The following is a 5,444-nucleotide window of genomic DNA, read 5'->3' on the forward strand; positions in this document are numbered from 1 at the left end:
CAGCACTTTCACAGCATCATCTTTTAGGATTTGAAATAGCTCAACTGGAATTCTATCACCTCCTCTAGCTTTGTTCATAGTGATGCTTCCTAAGGCCCACTTGACTTTGCATTCCAGGATGTCTGGCTCTAAGTGAGTGATCACACCATTGTGGTTATTTGGTCATGAAGATTTTTTTTTTTTTTTGTATAGTTCTGTTTATTTTTGCCACCTCTTCTTAATATCTTCTGCTTCTGTTAGGTCCATACCATTTCTGTCCTTTATTGCGTCCATCTTTGCTGAAATGTTCCCTTGGTATCTCTCATTTTCTTGAAGAGATTTCTAGACCTTCCCATTCTAATGTTTTCCTTTATTTCTTTGCATTGATCACTGAGGAAGGCTTTCTTATCTCTCCTTGCTATTCTTTGGAACTCGCATTCGGATGGGTATATCTTTCTTTTTCTTCTTTGCCTTTCACTTTTCTTCTTTTCTCAGCTATTTGTAGGGCCTCCTCAGACAAACATTTTGCCCTTTTTATTTCTTTTTCTTGGGGCTGGTCTTGATCACTGCTTCCTGTACAATGTCAGGAACCTCTGTCCATAGTTCTTCAGGCAGTCTGTCCATCAGATCTAATCCCTTGAATCTATTTGTCATTTCCACTGCATAATCATAAGGGATTTGATTTAGGTCATATCCGAATGGTCTAGTGGTTTTCCCTACTTTATTCAGTTTAAGTCTGAATTTGGCAATAAGGAGTTCATGATCTGAGCCACAGTCAGCTCCTGGTCTTGCTTTTGCTGACTGTGTAGAGCTTCTCCATCTTTGGCTGCAAAGAGTATAATCAATCTGCTTTCAGTATTGACCATCTGGTGATGTCCATGTGTAGAGTCTTCTCTTGTGTTTTTGGAAGAAGGTGTTTGCTATCACCAGTGCGTTTTCTTGACAGAACTCTATTTAGCCTTTGCCCTGCTTCATTCTGTACTCCAAGGCCAAATTTGACTGTTACTCCCCATATTTCTTGACTTCCTACTTATGCATTCCAGTTCTGTATAATAAAAAGGACATCTTTTTTGGGTGTTAGTTCTAGAAGGTCTTGTAGGTTTTCATAGAACCTTTCAACTTCAGTTTCTTCAACATTACTGGTCAGAGCATAGACTTGGATTACTGTGATATTGAATGGTTTGCCCTGGAAATGAACAGAGATCATTCTGTTGTTTTTGAGATTGTGTCCAAGTACTGCATTTCAGACTCTTTTGTTGACTAAAAGGGCTACTTCATTTCTTCTAAGGGATTCTTGCCCACAGTAGTAGATATAATTAATGGTCATCTGAGTTAAATTCACCCATTCCAGTCCATTTTAGTTCACTGATTCTTAAAATGTTGATGTTCACTCTTTGACCACTTCCAATTTACCTTGATTCATGGACCTAACATTCCAGGTTCCTATGCAGTATTGTTCTTTTCAGCATCAGACTTAACTTCCATCAGCAGTCACATCTACAACTGGGTGTTGTTTTTGCTTTGGTTCTGTCTCTTCATTCTTTCTGGAGTTATTCCTCCACTGATCTCCAGTAGCATATTGGGCATCTACCGACCTGGGGAGTTCATCTTCAGTGTCCTATCTTTTTGCCTTTTCATACTGTTATGGGGTTCTCAAGGCAAGAATACTGAAATGGTTTGCCATTCCCCTCTCCAGTGGACCACATTTTGTCAGAACTCTCCACCATGATCCGTCTTGGGTGGCCCTACAAGGCATGGCTCGTAGTTTCATTGAGTTAGACAAGGCTGTGGTCCATGTGATCAGTTTGATTATTTTTCTGTGATTGTGGTTTTCATTTTGTCTTCCCTCTGATTGATAAGGATAAGAGGCTTATGGAAGCTTCCTGATGAGAGAAACTGACTGAGGGGGAAACTGAGTTTTTTTGTGATGCTCAGTAACTCTTTTCTGTTATGCGTGCAGCTGTGCTCCCTCGCTGTAGTTTGACCTGAGGCCAAACTATGGTGGAGGCAATGAAGATGATGAAGGACCTCCTTCCAAAGGACCTCCTTCCAAAGTTCCTGTGCACACACTGCAGCGCTCAGTGCCCCCAACCCTGTATCAGGCCACTGCTGACCCACGCCTCCGCCAGAGACTCCTGGACACTCATGGGCAAGTCTGGGTCAGTCTCTTGGGGGTCATTGCTCCTTTCTCCTGGGTCCTGGTGCACACAGGGTTTTGTTTGTGCCCTCCAAGTGTCTGTTTCCCCAGTCCTGTGTAAGTCCTGGTGGCTCCTAATGGTGGGGTTAATGGCGACCTCCTCCACGAGGGCTTGTGCCATACCCAGATCTGCTGTACCCAGAGCCCCTGCCCCCCTGCAGCAGGCCACTGCTCACCCGCACCTCTGTAGGAGACACTCAAACACTCAGAGGTAGGTCTAACTCAGTCTCTGTGGGTTCTCCTGGTGCGTACACGTTTTGTTTGAGCTCTCTGAGAGTGTCTGGTGGGTATGGGGTTTGATTCTAAATGCTATTTTCCCCTCCTACCATCTTGTTGGGGCTTTTCCTTTGCCCTTGGATGTGGGGTATCTTTTTTTGGTGGGATCCAACATTCTCCTGTTGATGGTTGTTCAGCAGCGAGTTGTCATTTTGGAGTTCTGCAGGAAAAGATGAGTGCACGTCCTTCTACTCTGCCATCTTGGATATGTCAAAAGCTTATTTGCTGTATTTATAAGCATAATTTGAGCCTCCCAAAACACAGGAAGTTCACTACTAAATTAAAGGTGTGCCAGTTTTTCTCCAAGAACAGAAAAGGCAGGATAAAGCTTTTTTGTTTAAGGTTAATACAATAGAAAGAAACATGTCATTTTTTGTTTGCCAATACTTTTTTCTCATTATATCAATTGAACATAGTGGTGATGTGGATCAGTTGTGATCCACTTTTATAAGTTGTGCAACTTTGTCCCTGCTTTTGTGTATAAACTCTTCTCCACATTGAAGACATAAAATTCTGAGCATGAAACTGATTTACATAGAAGGCTTCTTGGTTGATTCTTTTTTCTTTAAAATAAATTTATTTGGCCATGCCAGATCTTAGTTGCAGTATATGGGATCTTGATCTTCACTGTGGCATGCAGGATCTTTGCAGGACCTTAGCTGGGGCATGTGGGATCTATTTCCCTGACTAGGGATCGAACCCAGGCCCCCTGCATTGGGAGCATGTAGTCTTAGCCACTGGGCCACCAAGGAAGTACCTGTTGGTTGATTGTTTTTGGTAATGCTTTTCATTGATCCTGATTCAGGTTACTGCTCCCCTTCTCTCCAGTTAAGAGGAGGTTCTGCATATCGTAAACATTTTGTGAACTTTTGGACCAAATCTGCATTTGAAAATCCAAATTTCTTACTTCTTGAAGATTTCATTACTAAAGTTCTCTTTTGTTACTTTTCATCACAGGGGGACCTACAGTAATGGTTTTGTTCTTCCAGTTATTTCTAACAAAATTCCATGGACAGAGGAGACTGGGGGCCTATAGTCCATGGGGTTGCAAAGAGTTGGACATGACCAAGCAACTGAGTATACACACACACACATATACACACAAACACAGAGTAAAATAATTCTTTAAATATATAATGAGGGCTAACTAAAGGTTTATAGAATTATGTTCATGTACAACATTCATCCTTTCTAAAGGATACTGATTTTTCTGATATTTGCTGTTTGTACTTGATAGCTTTCCATTTATTCTACTTTTTCCTTGTGCTAAGAAAGTCAAGAAAATGCATTTTGTGTTCAGTTCAGTTCAGTTGCTCAGTCATGTCCGACTCTTTGAGACCCCATGAATTGCAGCACACCAGGCCTCCCTGTCCATCACCAACTCCCGGAGTTCACCCAAACTCATGTGCATTGAGTCGGTGATGCCTCCAGCCATCTCACCGTCTGTCGTCCCCTTCTCCTGCCCCCAATCCCTCCCAGCATCAGGGTCTTTTCCAATGAGTCAACTCTTTGCATGAGGTGGCCAAATATTGGAGTTTCAGCTGGAGCATCTGTCCTTCCAATGAACATCCAGGACTGATCTCCTTTGGATGGACTGGTTGGACCTCCTTGCAGTCCAAGGGACTCTCAAGAGTCTTCTCCAGCACCACAGTTCAAAAGCATCAATTCTTTGGCGCTCAGCTTTCTTCACAGTCCAACTCGCACATCCATACATGACCACTGGAAAAAATATAGCCTTGACTAGACGGACCTTTGTTGGCAAAGTAATATCTCTGCTTTTTAATATACTATCTAGGTTGGTCATAACAGAGTGGTTCCAAATAGGAAAAGGTGTACATCAAGGCTGTATATTGTCACCCTGCTTATTTAACTTACACGCAGAGTACATCATGAGAAACACTGGGCTGGAGGAAGAACAAGCTGGAATCAAGATTGCTGGGAGAAATATCAATAACCTCAGATATGCAGATGACATCACCCTTATGGCAGAAAGTGAAGAGGAACTGAAAAGCCTCTTGATGAAAGTGAAAGAGGAGAGTGAAAAAGTTGGCTTAAAGCTCAACATTCAGAAAACAAAGATCATGGCATCTGGTCCCATCACTTCATGGGAAATAGATGGGGACACAGTGGAAACAGTGTCAGACTTTATTTTTCTGGGCTTCAAAATCACTGCAGATGGTGACTGCAGCCATGAAATTAAAAGACGCTTACTTCTTAAGCTCCTCCAATTTCCCACTTGTCTGATTTCAGCAGTCACAGAAACTACATTTTTTTGTTTAGCAGATGCCCCCTGTGCTCTTCATACAGGATTGCAGAGAAACCATTCTTGGATTTAGCAACTTTTTCAGTTATTGAGGTTCACTGAGTTGTTAGAGTTTGTTACATGATCTTCCCCTGAGTAGATCTGAGAAATTACTATAATGGCCACAGTGCTTGTTGAAAAAGAGAGTAGAGTCACTGGTGAACAGGAACAGTGCGACCAACTGTTACTGTTCAAAACTCAAGCCATCTTGGCTCAAAGTACTGAGATCCAGGATGTGAGAGCTGTAGTGCATGGTTTTAGGTGCACAACCAGTGTTCTGAGGATTGGTGCTGATGGCGTTTTTCAGGGAGTGCCAGATATATTTGGTCCTGCATCTGTGTGGTCTGTCGGAGCTCAGCCAGCAAAGCACAAAGCCCAAACCTCAGAAAGCAGATTTGGCTCTGCTGACTTCTCTTAGGGAATCACTAAAAAGAAAAAAAAAAAAAAGCAGCAATATTTGTGTTTAGCCTTTAAACAAAACAAAACAAAAAACAACAGGTCTTCAAAGTTGACTTACAAGTGCAAAACTTAAAAAAGGTCAATATTTTGAAAAACAAGTAAAACCTATACAATCTAATAATTCATATGATTCTGGAAAGTACACAGTTTCATTGGTGCTAATAACTTTGGTCTTAAAGGACTTCCCCTTGAAAAAGAGTAGGATAAAGCCTGTGTTTAAGGAGTTATAAA

The sequence above is a fragment of the Moschus berezovskii genome, chromosome 9 (assembly GCF_049115385.1).
Source record: "Moschus berezovskii isolate FMDL1 chromosome 9, NW_MosBer_1.0, whole genome shotgun sequence".
In the NCBI taxonomy this organism is placed as follows: Eukaryota; Metazoa; Chordata; class Mammalia; order Artiodactyla; family Moschidae; genus Moschus; species Moschus berezovskii.